We start from the raw sequence: 18,421 nt of genomic DNA on the forward strand, positions 1-18,421 counted from the left end.
GGGCCTCGGATTACAGATTCAGATTAGAGGTGACCGCTTCAGACCCGGAACGGCAAGTACACGTCCCTTAACTAGCCTTTTGCCCATTTTAAAAATTGGCGTGTTTGTCTTTTAATTATGGAGTTGTAAGAATTCATTATGTATTAGGGATACGAGTCCAATGTCAGATATATGCATATGCTCTTTAGTTAAATCCTCTAAATAAGGGGGGAGTCTTTGGTGTCAGTTTTTAAAAGTGTCCAGCTGATTCTAGTAGGAAGCCAGAGAGGAGAACCTCTGGTCTGGTCTAGCCTCGCTGCTCCAGGTATGGGCCATGGACCAGTGGCTTTGCTATCACCTGGGAGCTTATTAGAAGTGCAGAATCTCAGGCCTCACCCCATCTCTATTTAATCCGAATCCACGTTTTAACAAGATCCCCGGGTGATTTGTATTCACGTTACGGCATGAGGCGCACTGTTGGTAACAGTCTTCTTGGGGTGTGGGTAAAAGGGCAGTCTGGGGAGAATGGGCAGCAACTGAGGGTTACCGAGGTCGGACCCTGGGCGTCAGCTTGCTTTCCTGGAAGGTGCACAATGGCGGGCTCTTACCGTGCGTGTCAGACTATGGGGCCACCGCTGACAGCGTTAAAAAAATTTAACTGGCTAAATTGTAAAGATTTTGTTGGCTTTATCTGATGGCTCATGAACTGGGCAGCATCCAGTCTAGCAGAAAGAAAAGAGCTCCAAGGAGCTGTATGAAATGAAAGACTTTTATAGGTAGACGGGAGCAGGAATGAAGAAGTGATAACTAGGCAAAGAAGTAGGTTGGCTATTGCAAGCTTACTTTCCTTTAGGAGAGGGTAGGGGTCTATCAGGCAGACCACCGAGTAGCACTGGTTTAAGATTTCATTTCTCGGAGAGCCGAAACTCCGATTAAGGTTAAGTCTCAGTTGGGTGATGTGAGGCTTAGCATGAGCGACTCCATTTTGGGCCTGTTCTCTTAGTATTTACTTGTTTGTTTGTTTGTTTGTTTTAATTGAAATATAGTTCACATACAATGTTGTATTAGTTTCAGGTGTACAACATAGTGATTTGACAAATCTACACGTTCCGCAGTGCTTACCGCGATAAGTGTAATCCCCATCGGTCACTTTTCAGAGTTAATACAGTATTATTGGTTATATTCTCTATGCTGTAATTTTCATCCCTGTGACTTATCTGTTTTATAAATGGAAATTCTGTTGTCCTTTTTTTAAAGTTTATTATTTATTTATTTAAACATATATATTTTGAATGTTTATTCATTTTTGAGAGCGATAGGGTGTGACTGGGAGAGGGGCAGAGAGAGAAGGAGACACAGAATCTGAAGCAGGCTCCAGGCTGATCTATCAGCACAGGGCCTGAGGTGGGGCTCGAACCCACAAACCGCGAGATCATGACCTGAGCCGAAGTTGGACGCTTAACAGACTAAGCCACCCAGGAGCCCCTTAAATTTATTTATTGATTTTGAGAGACAGAGAGAGAGAGAAAGAATGGGAGGGGCAGAGAGACAGAGAGAGAGAGAGAGAGAGAGAGAGCGCATCCCAAACAGGGTCCACGCTCTACACTAAGCCCGATGTGGGGCTCGATCCCACAACCGTGAGATCATGACCTGAGCTGAAATCAAGAGTCAGGCACTTAACTGACTGGGCCACCCAGGCGCCTCTCTGTTGTCCTGTTTTTAACAATAGGTTGGTCCACAAATTTCCAGACATTTCCCCATGACTTTGTTATTCTAACTTATTCAAAAAATTTCTGGAAAGTCCTGCAAGAACAGCTCATTACCAGCAAGAAAAATATTTTAAGCAGTAACCTGTCAGAAACAAACGTGGCATCCAGAAGATGAGGCATTTGTGACTCTCTGCCAGGTGTCATTTTTTTAATGTGTGTGGTCTTGCTCGGAAGGCGACCAGGGCCAGGAACCCCCCTTTTGCTGGGTCCCTTCAGCATCCCTTACATCCCCCATTGTTTCTCCTTTCTCTCTCCCTCTCCACCTTCTCTTCTCTCTCCCTCCCCTCCTTGTTTGAGGAAGCTTCTGGATCTTTCAGATCTTTAGGGCAGAACATCTGCCAGAGGAGCCAACTGTTCTGTTTGGAATCGAAAATCCCTCCCATAGCATCACGTGGAGATATTCTTATGTTATCAAAATATCCTGTCTCCTCACTGAGTTACCAAAGAAGCCTCTTGTGATGAGCAGCAAGGGGAAAGATCTGGATGAAGAAAAAAGAAACCCTCACAGATACGTTTGGTTTTCTTTGGGTGTTTCACAAAATTGAAGTCATTCTGTGTACTATTATACAGGTGCTTTCTTTTTGATTTAATAATATGTCACACGCGTGCTCCCGTGCCATATCTACAAGTTCTTTTTCAGGATTTTATTGAAATATATTTTACATACAGTAAAATTCACAAATCTTTAGCTTAAAGTTCAGTGACTTACAACATATCTATCCATCTATCCATCTGTCATCTATCTTCATGTGTCTACATTCATATCAAAATATAGAACATTTCTATTACCCTAGAACATTTCCTCATGCCCCTTTTTGGTTAATCTACTCCTTGCCCCCAGGCCCCCACCTTAACCCAATATTTTGGTTTCGATCACTCTGGATGAATTTTGCCCATTCTTCAATTTCATTTAAATGGAAACATTAGTATATACTCTGTGTGTCCCTCCTCTTTGGCCCAGCATAATGTTTTTTGTTTTTTTCTAATGTTTATTTATTTTTGAGAGAGAGAGAGAGAGAGCACAAGCATGGGAGGGGCAGAGAAGGGGGGTGGGGAAACACAGAATTTGAAGCAGACTCCAGGCTCTGAGCTGTCAGTGCAGAGCCCGGCGTGGGGCTCGAACTCACGAAGCGTGAGATCATGCCCTGAGCTGAAGTTGGACGTTTAACCGACTGAGCCACCCAGGCGCTCCCTCAACATACTGTTTTTGGGAGTAATCTTGTCGTTGCATGCATCCAGTGCCCATTAAAACAAAAAGCCGATGCATTGTATGAATATTCCACAAATGGATTATTGATTCTTTTACTAATGGATATTTGAGTTTCCAGTTTTAGGCCATTATGGGCTGATTTAGTCTGTTCAGGCTGCCATGACAGAAATACCATAGACTAGATGGCTTATTAACAAGAGAAATTTGTTCTCTATGGTTCTGGAGGCTGGAAGTCTGAGGTCAGGGAGCCAGCACAATCGAATTCTGGTGAGGACCCTCTTCCGGGTTGCAGACTGCCAACATTTTGTTATATCCTCACATGGCAGAGAAGAGAGAGGAAGCAAGCTCTCTCCTGACTCTTATGAAGGCGCTAATCCCATCATGAGGTCATGACCTCATGACCTCATCTAACCCTTATCAGCTCCCCAAGGCCCCATCTCCTAATTCCATCACACTGGGGGGTAGGGTTTCAATATTTGAATTTGGGGGTGGGGCAAAAGCATTCAGTCCATAACATGGACTATGAACAGTCTTGTACAAATCTTTTTGTGGACAAATGCACTCCCATATCCTCTTGGGTTGCTGCATCAGAGGGTAAGTGAATGTTTAAGTTCATTAGAAACTGCCCAACATTTTTCCTAAGTGGTTCTGTGGACTTACGCTCCCACCAGTATGAGAATTTCCACATTCACCCATATGCTTGCCAACATGGTCTTGTTAGTCTTTTTAATTTCAGGTATTTGGTGGGCATTCTTTGGTTATGGTTTTCAATTTTCAATTTCTTTCGCAACAATGAAATTAGCATTTTTGCAGATGCTTACTTGCTCCTCAACTATCTTCTTTCATGAAGTGCCTGTTCAAGTCTTTTGCCCATTTAAAAAACTGGGACATCTGTCTTTTACTATCATAATTTGTAACAATTCTTTATATTCTGGATACAAACTCTTCATCAGATACATGTATTATGAATATTTTCTCCTGGTCTTTGGCTTACTGTATTACTTTCTTACCAATGTCTTCTGATGAACAGAGTTTTAATTTTGATAAAGTCCTACATACCAAGTTTTCATGATTATTTCTGATATTTTCTCATGTTTTCATGAAGAAGCTTTATGGCTTAGTTTTCACATGTCAGTGATTCATCTTGAATTAGTGTTTGTTGATGGTGTGAGACAGGGATCAAGACTCATTGTTTGCACACATATACTCAGTTGTTTCAGTGCCATTTATTGAAAAGACTTTCCTGTGTCTCTTGATTTGTCCTGATACCTTTGTCAAGAAACCAGTCATCAGATGGGGCGCGTGGGTGGCTCAGTCGGTTAGGCGGCCGACTTCGGCTCAGGTCATGATCTCACGGTCAGTGAGTTCAAGCCCCGCATCGGGCTCTGTGCTGACAGCTCAGAGCCTGGAACCTGTTTCAGATTCTGTGTCTCCCTCTCTCTGACCCTCCCCCGTTCATGCTCTGTCTCTCTCTGTCTCAAAAATAAATAAACGTTAAAAAAAAAAAATTAAAAAAAAAAAGAAAAAAAAAAAAGAAACCAGTCATCAGATGTATATTGAACTATTTCTGGACTCTTTCTGCATTTCCGTGGATTTGTCTACTCATAACAAACCACTGAAGTTATAGTATAGCTTGAAATATGTTAATGTGAGTCCAATAACTTTGTTCTTAAGAAAAAGTCTTGACTATTCTAGATTCTTACCATTTCTGTCTATATTTTAGAATCAGCTTATTAATGTTTACCTTTTGAGGTTTTGGTTGGAAGATCACGGAATCTATAGATCACTTTGGGGAGAATTTACATCTTAACAAAAGTAAATATTTTAGTACGTTAATACAATATGTCATTCTTTTTTATCTCTCAGAAGTGTTTTATAGTTTTCAGTGTAGGGTCTTCACATCTGTTAATTTATTCCTAGATATTTGTGATTTTTTTAGTTTGTAGTTGATCAGTGCTTATTGTTATAGCCAGTGCAATAGTCTTTCATTCTACATCATAAACATAAGCAGAAACCAGTACTATATGGTTTTAATACCCATATTACACTTCATTTTATGTGCATTTTGTAATTTACTTAAAGAATCCTTTATTGTTGGATATTTAGGTTATCTAAATTCTATTCATTTGTAAGTGAAACTGCAAATGCATTTAAATGAAATATACTGAGCCAGATACTGTTCTTAGCACTTTGTTTGTATTAGTTTATTTAATCCTCAGGAAAGCTATCTTGTTAATCTTTGATTCTTTCCATAGGATAAATCACTAGATGTGGAATTGTTAGAGCACAGGGTGTATGTGTTGGCAATGCTCTGGCAGAGTAGTGGAAACTTCATGCCAGGTCGCTTCAGTGTAGTCAGACTAACAGTCTGAACAGTCTGCTTTTGGTGTTCAGTATTTCACCGTAAAAACCCAGCACATAGGAGGCACCTGGGTGGCTCAGTCGGTTAAGCATCCGACTTCGGCTCAGGTCATGATCTCACGGTCCATGAGTTCGAGCCCCGCGTTGGGCTCTGTGCTGACAGCTTGGAGCCTGGAGCCTGCTTCCAATTCTGTGTCTCCCCCTTTCTCTGACCCTCCCCCATTCATGCTCTGTCTATCTCTGTCTCAAAAATAAATAAACATTAAAAAAAAAATTAAAAAAAAAAACCCAGCACATAGGAAACACTATAATACGTTTTCAACTAATAGGTAAAAGAATGGAGGGATGTTTCGATGAGCTGCGGAAGTGAGAGGTCAGCTCAACTGGTGTGAATTTTCCAGGATCTGAGCCAGCTCTGCCCTTGTCCACCTGTATTCATAAACTTCAAGCGAAAAACACAAACATCATGAAAACCCACATTGGTTAACTGCTCATGCCTTGCGGTTAACATTCATTGTTAGAGACTCATTAACTTTCATCATTAGAGAAATGTGTTAGGACGTCATTATACAAATCATGCCAGTGCCTCCTCTGACCCATCTCATATTTCATACTCCCATCCATACTGGTTTCAAAACCCTGGATCACACTTCATTTTTCCTCCAGCAGCCAGGCACATTGCCTGTGTCCCTGGTGCCAGCAGGCAGCACAAGGCAGATTCATCTTCCAAAAATGTCCTGGCTTTTGACTTCATAACATCACCATGATGAGCCCAGGAAGGCCATGGCTATTGAGAGTGTCCCAGAACTCATGACTGGAACAACTAGACAGACCACAGAGGTGGGGTGGACAAGGTAATGGGAGTCAAGTTCAAGTTCCTGCACATCTTGTCAGCAGAGGCACTGAGAGCTTTTGTTGCCAACTATCTTTGCAAGATGGTTTGTATAACAAGTAGCTCTGGAATTGAAGAGACAGTGCCTCCTTCTGGGGCAGAGGGCAGATCTGTTTGCTGACTGGTCATGTCTCTCTTCAGGACAAATTTGGGCAGATTTGCCTGTAGCTCCTTTAAAAGACTAGCGTTTCTTAAACTTGGGATTCCTCTCATGTAACACAACCCACTGCACATGCAGGAATTACCTGCCCTCATTGCATTGCCCTGTGGGAATTGGGGTTCAGGGAATCAGCACCAATGATGATATTCTGGCTATTGCTACTGCTGTGAGTAATAAGCTGTCCTTTGTATCTGACCAGGAGTTTCGCATCTTCTGCCAGCATCCATGAATCGTAGTAGGTTGACTTGTCAGATTTCAGGTCGGGTAAATTCCAGATCCTTCACAGTTCTTCATACAAAGTGGGAGTCCAGAGCTAAAAGTTGGACTGAATCCAGGGTTGCTACTGGAAGTCAAAATTATGAAACAACATATAAGGCTAAGTAATATCCTGCTATTTTCATGACCTGCTCAGGCACTGGGATAAGCCTCAGCCTCACACTGGGGACCGTTGCTGAGTTCTCCTCTGGGGGCCTGAGGGAGGCAAAGAGAGAATAAAAAAAGAACTAGGGGCTGTCAGACAGAAGCTAAGACCCAACTCAGTCAATCCTTGTGGTTGTCAACAACCTTCATCACAATCAAAGCAGTATGGCGGAAGGAAAAGTGGTGATAAGAGCATCGTGGACAAATTCTGTCACTACCCTTCAGGTCTTCATTGAATCCTTATGACTTGAAGGTCAGGAAGGGCCTGCTGTGCTCCGTCCTCCAGGGTTGTCTTGAGCCTCAGATGAGATGATGTCTGAGAAAACTCTAAAGCAAGAGGGGAAAAGGGAAGGATGTTATTCTCATACCCTGCCTGGTGCCTCGTTAATTGAAGTAATGAAATCTCGTGTCAGGCTGAAAGTAGTAATAACCACCATTGACAGGGCACTTGTTCTGAGTACTTTTTAGCCACCATATCATTAAATTTTCACAATAAGCCCATGCGAAAGGTACTATTATTATCCTCAGGGTAGGGACAAGGGAAATGAGCCCGTGGACTCAGGCTGCAAAGAAAAGACATAGTTCAGTAATGAGATGAGATAGGACCGTGGAGGGACTAGGAAGTGCCTCGCCTTCCTCCTCCCTCTTTGCTTTTGGGAGTCCCCTTTCCAGCTCCCTTTCCCAACTCTTTCCAAGATGCAGCAATAGGAGAGAGGTCAGCCCTTGCCCAGCCACTCAGGAGGGGACCCTTGCAAGCTCTGTCCTAGAAGATCTCCCCCTTAGAAGCCCTGCTCCCCAACTTCGATCTTTCCATCCTACCTTCTGAGCATCAAGAGGCCAGGGCTGCATCTCCATAACTGAATATTCAATGAGTACAGGAAAGAATTCCAGAGTGACTGGGAGGCGAGAGAAGTTTGGTCCAGCAAGGACAGGAGCATGATTCAAAAGCAGGTATGAAACAGTCATACAGCAGGAAAGGGATTCAGTGACCAGGCTAGTGTCAATGTCAGAGGCAAACATCTATTCCCAAACTCCTGAGAATGGGACAAAAGAAAGTAGGGGGTGGGCAGCAAGGAAAGGGATTTCCTCCTCTTCTCATGACTTCCTGGAAGGGAAGGAGAGAACATGGTGGGCGGGTCACTGGGGGGAAAGTCCTGTTGTCATTAGAACCCATTTGGGGTGTGGCATTCAGTGGTGGACAACATGGGGGATGGGAATAAATTGGAGCCAGATCAGATGAAGGGTCTCCCACCTCTGTCCCATAAGGAACTGTTGACAGATGTGAGAAGAGGAGACAGAGAGGATATGATCATAAGCAAACCGATCTTGGGGAAGGACAAGAAGATCAATTTTGTGTGTCTTCAAGGGGAAGAAGATACAGAGAGGAAAATTTAGGTCAGTATCCAGAATTATTCCCCTAGAGTACTTCTGGAATCATCTTCAGGAGTGGATTGCCATCCCTGATGACCCTCAAAGAATGTGCGGCCGTTGGCATCAACCAGGGAGGCAATTTGGTATGAGATACAAGTTCAAATCCAGCCTCTAATACTTTCAAACTGTGTGCCCTTGGGTTAATATCTTGAGTTCTCTGAGCCTCTATTTCCTTGTATTTGAAGGGAGATAATAACACTTGTCTTGCAGTGTGTGTGTGTGTGTGTGTGTGTGTGTGTTAAAAGGATTGGTGATTATGTAAGGAAATTATTTGATTTCCAGATGGTGTCTATAAATGCTGGTTATAATTAACCCCTAGGCTGCAAAAATGATCTTAGGGTGAGGGTGAGAAGCTGGGGACCAGACAATCTTTCACATCTTGTCCAATATTACAAGGAAATGAATTTCTTTTTTTTTTAATTTTTTTTTTTTTTTTTTTAGCATTTATTTATTTTTGAGACAGAGAGAGACAGAGCATGAATGGGGGAGGGTCAGAGAGAGAGGGAGACACAGAATCCGAAACAGGCTCCAGGCTCTGGCTGTCAGCACAGAGCCCGACGCGGGGCTCGAACTCACGGACCGTGAGATCATGACCTGGGCTGAAGTCGGACGTTTAACCAACCGAGCCACCCAGGCGCCCCAGGAAATGAATTTCTAATGTGATCCTGGACACTGTGCACTGCCGTTCCATGAAAAATCATTTTCATCTAATACACGATTTCCCCCCCTACATATTTATGTCCCTTGTCATTCCACAAGAGTTCGCTTGGCTAAGAAAGAAAAAAGAGAGATGCCGGAGGGAGGAAAAAATCTAAATAAACGATTGTGACCACGAGGTGATGGTTCTGAGGGTGACAGGTGCTGTGAAAACACTGATCCAAAGAGGCATCTTGGACCAGGCCATGCGTCCAGTTGGCAGAGTCCGTTTCCTCTCCCACGGCGCTGGCCAGGGCCAGTTGGCTGTAGCGTTTGTGATAGAGAAGCCTCCTATTTGGCTCCGTGTCAGACAAGTTGAATGAACATCATTAGAGAAATGTAAAAGGGGTGATGGACGACTCGGATGAAGTCACAGAAAGAGGGCTGATCAAATTTGCATTGGCCCCAAAGCCGGGAGGGAGAGCTCAGCCGCTGGGTGACATAATCAGGATGTTAAAAGATCCTGGCAGGCTGCCACGGTGAACCGAAATTAACTGGGTCACGTGTAATAGGGAAAAATCAAGGTCCCACCTCCAGATTATAAAGCGAATCAAGTTTTGTACACAAAATGACAAAGACAGAATCTGGGATGGCAAAGACTGGGGAATTGGCTGTAATGAACTAGAAAGCATATGCCTGCTCAACACACTGTAAACAAGATGAAAAGGCAAACCGTAAACTGGGGAAAACAATGGCAACATAGATGATAGTGAGACCGAGTTGATGTGCTCAAGGGGTCTTTTACATCAAGGCAGAAAAGAAAGATGCCCCGTTAGGAAAATAAAGCCTGAATGTACACACGCAGTTCAGAAACCGAGAAATGAAAATGGTCAAACAGCATGTGAAAAAAACGTGGGCCCACAGTTTTTGCAAAACGCAAATAAAATGAAAACGGAGTACGATGACGTAAATGTGTACCCATCATCGATGTCAGCAGGACTCAGGAGAAGCGCGCAGGCTCAGCCACTGCGGGGGTGTCTAAATCGGTGCAGCCTTAATGGAGGCCAGTTCGGTAGTATGTATTAAAATCCTTAAAAATATCCAAACACCTGCCCCACAGTCCCCCTTGCAGGAATCTGTCCTAAGGAAGAAAATCGGGGAGGAATACAAAGATGCCGCCTACTAGGGTATTCACAGCAGCACGATTTAGAACAGCAGCAAGCTCATAACAGCCTAATGCTCAATAATGGGGCGTTCATCATTCAGGGTAATCAGAACAGTGACATGCGATGCAACCATTAGGAGCCACTGATGTGAGAAAGGCTCACAGTCTGTTGCTGTGGCAGACGTGGAGACGGGCCACTCAGCTCCAAGTCCAAGGAAGGGCTTGTTACCACGTCCCTGCTCCTTCAGGATTCATGCCCATTACGGACGGCAGGCTTGGCCAATGGCACATCTTTTTGGGCTGGCCCACATCCAGTGACTGTTTGAAGCAGGGGTATCAAAGCCTGGCCATTTTTACCCCATGCAGAACATTCTGGTGCACCATTCATGCTCCAGAGCCCCCCAGGAGGTTGGCCAGGTTGTATCGAGGCTGCTGGGAGACAATTCTCCGTGAACACTCCCATATTTTCTGCATGGGCTGGGATTTTTGAGCCAAAGCACTGGAAAACTTGGTTAAAAGCTGACTTTTATTTTATTATTGTTATTATTTTTTAACATTTATATTTGAGAGAGACAAAGCGTGAGCAGGGACCAGGGGAGGGGCAGAGAGAGAGAGAGAGAGAGAGAGAGACACAGAATCCAAAGCAGGGTCCAGGCTCTGAGCTGAGCAGGGTCCAGGGCTCACAGAGCCCAACGCTGGGCTCCAACTCAGGAACGGTGAGATCAGACCTGAGCCGAAGTCAAAAGCTTAACCAACTGAGCCACCCAGGCCCCCCTAAAAGCCGACTTTTAACCAAGAATTGCTAACATGCCTTGGAAGTTAGAGATGGTGTCTTGTTCCAAAGTGATTTAGAGACTTACCTCCTAAGGCCATGTGCTCACATTCTGGGGTAAAAAGCCTGGAGATGCCTTCTGTTCTGCGGCAACATATATTTTTATTGCAGAGGAAAGCACTTTATTTCTCCGGAGGAGAGAATGGGTAGATGAGCCAGTCACTTCCTAGAAGTTCTGAGTATCCTAATTTTGGACTTACAACCAACCTACGGTGCGCGCCTGATCAATGCATGGGGTAGCGCCTGGCTCTCACTGCCGGGTCCTGGGGTGGGGGGGTGGACTGGGGAGCAGGAAGTGGTGCCATTAGGCTCCGCGGGTGCACAACAGCCTGTTCTCTGAACCGGAGATTTCATGTTTCCTGTATGCACGTACGTACGTGAGTACGCGTTGTGTGGTGTATATTTATATATATCAGCTTCCCACCTGCGTTAAAGCCTGACTTCTGAGCCCCATCCTGCCCCCACCGCGGGTGCTGACCCCTGGCAGACCTGTTGCACCTCCAAAACTGTCTCGGGGTTTACTTGGCCCTGAGCCGCCAACGTTGCAAAGCCCTCTGCAGAACCAGGCATGGCTCTGATAAAAATCTCTGCACTTTCTCCGAGGCCGCATTGAGGAAGAGAAACGGCAAAACCACAGAGGATTAGCGATGGTTTTCTTCTGGGGGTGTAAACACCAATAATCGTTTTTCTTTTTTTTCCTTTGTGCTGTTCTGTGCTTTCCCGGTTTCCCGCACTACTTTTCAGCGCCGGGGCCTGCGGCTGGCCGCCGCCAGGGGCCGTATTGAAGCGGGAGCAAGGGGGGGGGGACCGTGGGGACGGGGTCTGAAAGGTGCCTGGGGCTGTCGCAAGCGCCTCACGTTTCATGCCTGCCTACATGCCCCCTGCGGGCTGACAGGGGAGGGAGGATCACTTCTTCCTCCTGAACGGGGATGGGAAAGGATGGACGAACCCATCGGGGTGTGAACCTGTGCTCTGTCCTCACGCAGGTGCTCCCGCACTTGACCCTCAGGCGCAGGCCAGGCCCGGCCTGGCCTGCGGCCCCTGCTGAGTCAGGCTTCACCCGCTCCTCTTTGTCCAAACTGCAGGCTCCCGGTTTCACCCGCAGGCCCGTGCACAACCCGCTTGCTGCCACTTTCCCTTCTCTGTGCTCCTCTAGCTTGGCCCTCAGGCCATTTTCCATTGCGGGAGGGGGGCTCTGCCCTCGAGTGCAGCTTCCCTGTGTGCCCCAGCCCTGCTCCCAGTGCTGTTCCACGTGGCTCTTGGCCTTGGGTGAAGACCCCGTGTTGCTGACTTGCTGGGGATGTGCTCCACCAGGCGTGCTTCTCAAAATCCTCTTCCCCCTCTCTTGGCCGTGTGCCACCTGCCAGGAGAAAGGAAACCCTCCGTTTTCTCCTTCTGTGTCTTCCTTCCTTGTGTGTCTCCTTTACTCCTCCCCGGAGCCCTTTACCTCTTGACACCAAAGGGTGGAGGTTTCTCCCTCACGAGTGGTTCTTCCCGACGCCAACTGGGTAGCTGGGTGTCCTCCAGTTCAACCCAATTCTGACACTACCCGCTGGGACAGCATCAGATCCCACGGGTGAGGGTCTCAGTCCCACGAGACAGCCCCTTCCCCTCATGTCAGGTGGTAGGTTGTCACCTGTGCTTCTGACCCACCGTCTGTAGATCTGAGGTTCCCACGGCCCCTCCTTGGCATGGGGTAATTGGCTAGGGCAGCTCCCAGAACTCTAGGAAACACTCATGTTCACCAGTTCATATATGATTTCCTGTATGATTAGGGAGACAGGGGAGCAGCCGGATGAAGAGATACACTGGGGGAGGGGGGGGGTCTGAAGGGTCCCTAGCACAGGAGCTCCTGTCCCCACGGAGTTGGGGGGGGGGCGTCACCCACCTGGTGTAGATGTGTTCGCCAACCCGGAAGCTCTCAGAACCTTGTGATTTGGGATCGTATAGGGGATTCCTCACATTGTTAACTCTGTTTCCAGTCCCCTCCCATCTCTAGAGGATGGGGGGCGTGAATGAAAATTCCCAGCTTGTTATCATGGCCTAGCCTTTCTGGTGACCAGCCTCTGTGAGCAGCCATCCAGGAGCTCACTCAGAGTCGCCTCAGTAGAACAGAAGATGCCCTTGGTGTCCTTATCACTTGACAAAGGACACGGATTTGGGGAGCTTGGTGCCGCAGCGGGGCACAGAGACCAGTATATAGTTTCTGTTACCTCGCAGCAAGTTAGTTAATTTCTCTGTGCTTCAGTTTCCACATCTGGTTTGTTTAGAACACTTCCCGGCATACAGTGGAAGCCTCATCTGCTTACGAAGTGCATGACAACAAGGACTACATCTCACTGCCATGCACTGAGCCTGGTACTCACAGGTGCTCAGTATTTTTTTAAAAAAATATTTTATTATTGTTGGGAGAACACAAGTGGGAAAGGGGCAGAGAGAGGGGGACAGAGGATCTGAAGCAGGCTCTGTGCTTATAGGCTGACACCAGTGAGCCCGATGCGGGGCTCAAACTCACGCGCTGCGAGATCGTGACCTGAGCTGAAGTCGGGCGCTCAACCGACTGAGCCACCCAGGTGCCCTGTTCAGCAAGTAATTTTTAAATGAAGAAGGAACTCAGAGGCTTGACTTTCATACCTGAAAAGAGCTCATTACGGAGCTCTAATACTTCATACTTTCATCTGTCCGGCCATGGCTGAGTTGGGAATACCTTCTCTTGTTCTAAGCTTTGTGTCTTGCCAGAGGAGAGAGCCAATGTCGTGAGCGTGTACAAGGCTTTGCCTTCATGAACCGCCGAGGGTCTAAGCAATGCTCTTTACAGAGGGCAGATCTCACACAGGAACTCAGCTCTGGCTCACAGTCGGTGTCTAAGTGCATTCCCCTCCACCCCATTAGACTTAAACCTTTGAAGTGAGCTGGATTTGGAAAACCCTTGCCTAAGGTTTAGGGCCCCATAATTCAAGTAGGACCACCCACCCTCCATCCTCTTGCCAAAGTCAATACCTAACACGAAAAGAGTTTTAGAAACTTGGGTTTTATTTCCCGTCTTCATTTTTCACGGGTGACACAATCTCTTGGTTAACGATGCCTCCCGCACTGTAATTGTTCCCTTACCACGTCCTCTTTTTGACCATGATCTGCTTGGGCTAAGAAACTGCTCCCGGTTCATCGTGCCTGGCACAAATGGGGCACTCAGTCAACCCTAAAGGCTTGATGGTGAATAAATCAATGAGCGAACTAATTCATAGACTGACGTTCGCGAAGGGCAGGACCGTGTTGTCTCATCCTCGGATCCTCAGGAGCCCTGGTACAGTAGATACTCAAAGAATTCATGTAGTCAGTTACTTATCAGCCATTCCTCAGTGCACGGTGGGTCCCAGGCAGGCTGCCAGAGCTCTGGAAACAGTGATGAGCCCCATAAGCTTCCTGGCAGGAAAGCTGGAATGAATGAATGAATGAATGAATGGGTGAATGAAGGAATTGCTTTGCTGATCTGATTGTCATAGTTTGCTAAGTAGCAAACACCACACTCCATCCTAGGGTCTCCTTGGAGCCCAGCTTCCCCCAGAGAAGAGCTGGGGCCCTGGCGGGGCATGAGGGGCAGGCATACAGCTGGAAGATTAAGCAAAAAAATCTGTAAAAGACACAGAGATGTCAAAGGAGCTGGGAAGTTCTGGTGTTTGCAGAGGATGGAGGAAGAAAAAAAAAAAAAAGAAAACATAATGGAAGAATCCAGAAGAATCAAATAAGTAGAGTGGCCTTGTTCACCAAGAGCCTGGTCAGGGTCAGGACAAAGGAAAGGTTGTCAAGAATCTCAGGAGAGGGAGTTGTCAGGGGGAATCCAAGACAAAGTCTGGTTGGCCACAGCAGGTGGTTTTGGACATGCTCTCCAGCTGCGGCTGCCATCAATGCACAGTGAGACCACATCCCTTTTGAAAGCGGCAGTGTCCCCATTCTGCTGTGCGACACATCCTCCTCCGAAGTTATAATCGCCTCACCAGGAGTTCCAAGAGGCAGGGTGTTTAGACCGTGAGCGTAGGACAGTCCTTGCTTTGGTTACTGGCTCACAGGTGAAGCGTATGGACCCTGCCGAGCCTTCTTCCAGGCTCCAGAAACGCTTTGCTTTTATCCTTCCCCTTGCTGGCAATTCAAGGTGGAATGCACCGGGACAGCCTTCCCCGTGGCTGAAATACTGAAATGAGTCCATGCTAACCGGTCAAGAGCCACTGCCAGCACCACCAGTGCCCCTTCATGCAGGCCCCCTCCCTGCCATCCGGCAGCCCAGCCCTTTGCTGAGACCCTCAGGGATGATGCCAGGCATGGCCAGGGGTCTTCAGGACTTCTTCAGTAGGCTTTCATTCCAGTCGGTTGATGGCCATCAGACTAACTGTTCAATATCTTGAATACGCTCTTACCTCCATTACATCACTTGCCTTATTTTATTGGTTATTACCCGTTTGTGTCTCTTCCTCACTCCAAATCCCTTTTCCCAAGTGCAATCGAGTACTCTCTCTAACATGTACATCCTACCCCTTTGCTTAAAATACTTCGAAAGTTCGGCACCGGCCTCATTAAGACATCCAGGCTCCTGAGCCTGTCTTGGAAGGCTGTCCGTGACCCAGACAGACCTCCTTCCCCAGTCTCACTAAGACCCTCGCCCCTCCCACCTGCAGCTCCAGCTGTACTGAACTTCCTCCAGTTCTCCAAAAGCTTGGTCTCTCCCCTCCAGGACCCCCCAGCTCCGCCTGCTGTCTCCCTGACCAACTCTGTTCCATTCTGGAAATCTCAACGTGACTCACCTGGTGAGTCCCAGGCTGAAGGATTCCTGCCCCTCCCCCCCCCCCCCCCCACAGAGTGCTTATCACACTTCATCTTAATACACATAGTATGTCCATTCTCAAACCTGTATACTCCTTAAGGACGGAGCTATGCTTGTGGGTCCACCAATGATTTCCACTGTCTACCATAGTGCCAAAGATACAATATGGGTGAAGTGAATATTTCTCAAACAGATGTCACTAGGATGTGAGACCCTCGCGATTCTGGATCTTCTAGAAAGCCCCAGCCCCTCTCCTATTGTGTGGGGCACAATTAAATGCACAGTGAATATTTATTGCACCACGAAACAGAAATAGACTCGGATGCAAGAGAACCAGATTAATCCCATGCCTGCCTCTTATCTCTGTGATTTTGGACATGTCCTCGTATGTGTCTTGAGTTCAACCTTCTCCCCTGTAAACTAGGGTGGTACTAAATTTCCGGGGTGAATAAAAATGAGAATTAACACTCCTTGCAACTTTCCTCCTGCGAGTCTCCTGAGCGCTATGCGTATTTGATCTGATTCAAAACAATTCATATGATGTTATTTCCCTGCTTCTATAGAGATTCTGAGAGGGGAGAGACCTACCCTAGATCATGCAGAGAGAATATCCTAACCCAGGATCTCAGCTCACCTCCATCTGACTCCTAGGCCCATGCTCTCTCACTACCCTGTCTTGCCTCCGTAGAAGGTTAATCTGAGGATTTGAGATTTTTCTCTCTCTCCCTCTGTGTCTCTGACTCCCTCTGCCAGCACGGTGCCTGGCACATTGCAGGTTTGCTGTCATCGATCACGGGAGATGGGTTCAGTCTCATGTTGCTTCAGTGCAGTTCTGATCAGGTGACCCTGCTGGGTCCTCTAGTCCTACCATGCCAGCGTAATGGAGTCCTGGCAAGCACACTTCCTCTCGAGCCATTCTCTTGCTCCGTAATGTCTTTTGCACATTGCTTCAAACACAAGGTGGCCAGTTCCCAGGAGGGCAAATACATGAAGGACGGTCCCCATCAAGGAACAGCTGCATGTGCCTTTCCTTATATTTAACCTGAATGATCACTGAATCTTTCTTGGCACAGAGCAGGGAGAGCACATTCACTCCTCACTCATTTCCATAGTCCCATAGTAATAACCACCATCTACTGAGAGCTGATTCAGTGCCAAGTGCTGGGTAACACTATCCTCACAGCGGCCCTTTGATATGCAGCCGTTACAGCTCCAGAGAGAGAGAGAGAGAGAGAGAGCTTTCTGGTTGATGCTGGGGAAGCTCAACACAGAGAGCTTACATAACTTGCTCAAAGTCACTTAGCTGGTGAGGGTGAAACTTAGCTTGTGACCTGGTTCTGCCCGCTTCAAAGCCCTTTCGCTGTCCGTGCAGCCTGGGACCGCAGTGCGATCACTCCTTGCCCAGGAGATGCTGGGGATGCCAAGAAGCAGTGCTTTTTCTGTAACGAAAAGGAAACTTACTATACCCCCTGATGATGTTTGGGGCTTAAAATGGAGGTGCTGACAAAAAGCAGGCAGATTTGGGGTGCCTGGGTGACTGAGCTGGTTGAGCGTCTGACTCTTGATTTTGGCTCAGGTCATGATCCCAGGGTCGGGGGATTGAGCCCCACATGGGGGTCTGCACTGAGTGTGGAACCTGCTTGGGATTCTCTCTCTCCCTCTCTCTGTGCCCCTTCCCAACTCGTATGCATGTGCTCTCTCTCTTAAAAAAAAAAAAAAAAGACATCAATGGTCCCTTCCCAAGGTCCCTTTTAATTCTTGGACGCCTTGTCATTTCCCCCCAAGTACCGTGGTGGCAAGATGTTGGATCTAGAGTCGAAACTTGGGGTTCCATTCTCTGCCCTGCCTTTACTGGCTGTGTGCCTCCGGGCAGAACACATCGTCTCCCTGGACCTTGGTGTCCTTATGATAGGTATTAAATGAAATAATGATGAGATGTACTTGGACCTTGGTGAATGTTCAATAATTGATAGAAATCAGGCCAAAAGAATCTAGGCTTGGGATTTTGGAACCAGCTGTCAAATGCACAAAGTTGTTACTTGGCCTTTTTCCTACATCCAATTTCTTTTCCTTCTTCCCTAAAAGAAAAACCACAAGTAAATACAAGGAGCAGAGAAGCATAGCAGACCTCAGCTCTCCCTACAGAACTGCCTTCCGAGGGTTATTAGCTCAACCATTTTCCATTAACAAAAATAAATCGCTCAGAACATCTGGGCCACATTCGTCAGGACTCCGCTCTGTGCTGGCATTTCACTTTAAACCCTGAGTCATTTTGGACCTACTGGGACGCCCCCACCGGGCCCCTTTCTGCCTCATCTTCTCTTTTGGCTGCTGAAAAGCTTGAGGCGGCGGCCGGTAGATGATGTTTGGGTGGGCTGGTAAAGAAAACCCTCTCCTGGCTGTGGACAGCCCTCTCCTGGCTCTCAGGCCTGTGCACCGGCCCGAGCTCCAAGGCGGAGGGGTGGGGGTAGGGGGATGCGGCCTGGGGGGTGGGAACTAGAGTCTCAGGGTGCCACAGGGAAAGGCAGCAAGATCGCAGAGGCCTGGGATCCTGTACCACGTGAGGTTTCCTGCTCTTTCCACCCGCTGCCTCCCTGCCCTCCAGCTCCCCAGAGGTTCTTAACAGTTCATCACAATATCTTTCAGCCCAGACTGTGACTCAGCCTATCCCGGCAGGTGCCCTGGGGGCTTGACATACTCTGGAGATGCCTCTCGCGCCCTGGGAGGCTGGAGGACGCTGTGACTGTCCA

General features: G+C 47.2%; 1 pseudogene; it reads right to left on the reverse strand.

The window, feature by feature from the left end:
- Nucleotides 1-12,035, reverse strand: part of LOC131494545 (endosome-associated-trafficking regulator 1-like) — an 84,863-nt pseudogene extending 72,828 nt beyond the window's left edge.
- Nucleotides 12,036-18,421: the final 6,386 nt, after the last annotated feature.

The sequence above is a fragment of the Neofelis nebulosa genome, chromosome 14 (genome assembly GCF_028018385.1).
Source record: "Neofelis nebulosa isolate mNeoNeb1 chromosome 14, mNeoNeb1.pri, whole genome shotgun sequence".
Classification (NCBI taxonomy): domain Eukaryota; kingdom Metazoa; phylum Chordata; class Mammalia; order Carnivora; family Felidae; genus Neofelis; species Neofelis nebulosa.